A 1,879-nucleotide genomic window follows, 5' to 3' on the forward strand; every position below is an offset into this window, starting at 1 on the left:
TTTCACTTTTTAAATGGAATTACTGAAATCAATCTACTTTTTCATGATATTCTAATTTTATGACCAGCACCTGTATTTCTTATCTCATTCATTTATCCTTTTTTTGGTCAATTGGAAATGTTTACTTAATTTCCATCATATTTTCTAAATGAAACATCCAGAGAAGTGCTGTCTCCTGTCATGGTGAGTTTAAAAAAAATCTACGCCTCCTAGAAGGTCTGAATTGTTTAGCCGTTTTGCAAATGTAAGAAAAACTAATAAAATAATGATCACCAATATTACCAAATGTTTATACACAGTGTAGTTTGCATATGTTTTCATTGCACTGGTTCCTGTATCAGTGCCAGTAATCCAGTAATACGTAGCTTATTAGTTCCTCATTGTTTAATTAACTTGACCTGCAGAGAATAATTAATAAACAAAGTTGTGAAATTGTTAGTTTACAGTATATTTATGATGCAAGTATTTTAGTAGGACCCATTTTGCTTTACTTCAATTCTCTAAAAATCACCAGAATATAGAAAATAATATATATTGTGAGAAAAATGTTCCACATAACGGAGCACTTGTTGTTCAGTAACATTTACTACTACTGCTACTTAGTTTCAGTTGAATGCTCTCAAAACCTCCAACCTGTAGCTGCACCTTTCCTCAGAACCATTTGATCGAACCCTGACTGGGTTTCCTGTCCAAACTATTTGAAAATCTCACCCCAAGGTTTGGTAAAAAGCTGGCAGCCCTGGGTACATAAATACAAATCCTTTTAATAGAAATCAAAACAAAAAGAGTCATGTTTTTCTTTAAATGAAGAAATGGATAAATAAACATCCAACCAAATAAACCCATATAGGGTTCATCAGATGCACCAATACCTTCCTCCATGGTCATCTTAGTCCCCACATCTTTTATTTTTTTATTTTTTTAACTATATCCTGTGTGGCAATGTGGCAATAAGAATAATTGTCTTGATGCAAAAAAGAACCCAACAGAATTTGCTTTCACAAGTGGAGCAGTATGCCTATCACCATAGTGTCACACTTGATTTATAGATATAAATAACTTTATTATAATTCATGAAGAGAGTATTAGAGATTATATGGACACTGCAATTTAAGTAGAACAGGAAAGAAAAACAGAAAGAAAAGGAGAAAAAATGAAAGAAAGAGGAGATAAAATGAAGACGGACATGTTATGAGACATAAATTAAAGTAACACCTTGATACTATCGCTAAAGTATAAGTAGTATTATTTAATCTGACATGTATACTGTGGTAGCTGAAGATCAGAATATGGGCTTTCTGTATGGAAGTTAATCTCTTAAGTTAGTAAGTTGATCTCCACAATTCATCTTGATCACCTGTGTGAAACTGAAGGCCTCTTGCCCACGAGAGCAGAAAAAGGCAAATCATGTCATAAATAGAGGCATATGTTTTTATATGGTGTTCAAAGTAGCTAAAACTGCTAAATAAATGAGAGAAAAGTTATAATGCTCTTATGAAAATGAAAGCTGCAGCTGGCCCTTTTACAAGACTCGATATTGCAGAAGTTGTCGGATACAGAAATGAGTTTGACACCCCTCGCTCTAGATCGTCTGTTTTATAATAAATTCAGTTCAATTCAGTTTATTTCTACTGTGCCAATTCACAGCACATGTCATCTCAAGGCACTTTACAGTTCACCGATCATACAGTCAAATTGATTCAAAATTTTCTATCTAAGGAAAACCAGTTGATTGCATCGACTCATTTACTCAAATACAATCTCTCACACTAAGCATGCTTGTAGTGACAGTGGAGAGGAAAAACTCCCTTTTAACAGGAAGAAACCTCCAGCAGAACCAGGCTCAGTGTGAGCGGCCATCTGCTGAGGCCGACTGGGG

This window comes from Cyprinodon variegatus, unplaced genomic scaffold, assembly GCF_000732505.1.
Source record: "Cyprinodon variegatus isolate N-32 unplaced genomic scaffold, C_variegatus-1.0 Scaffold446, whole genome shotgun sequence".
Taxonomy (NCBI): domain Eukaryota; kingdom Metazoa; phylum Chordata; class Actinopteri; order Cyprinodontiformes; family Cyprinodontidae; genus Cyprinodon; species Cyprinodon variegatus.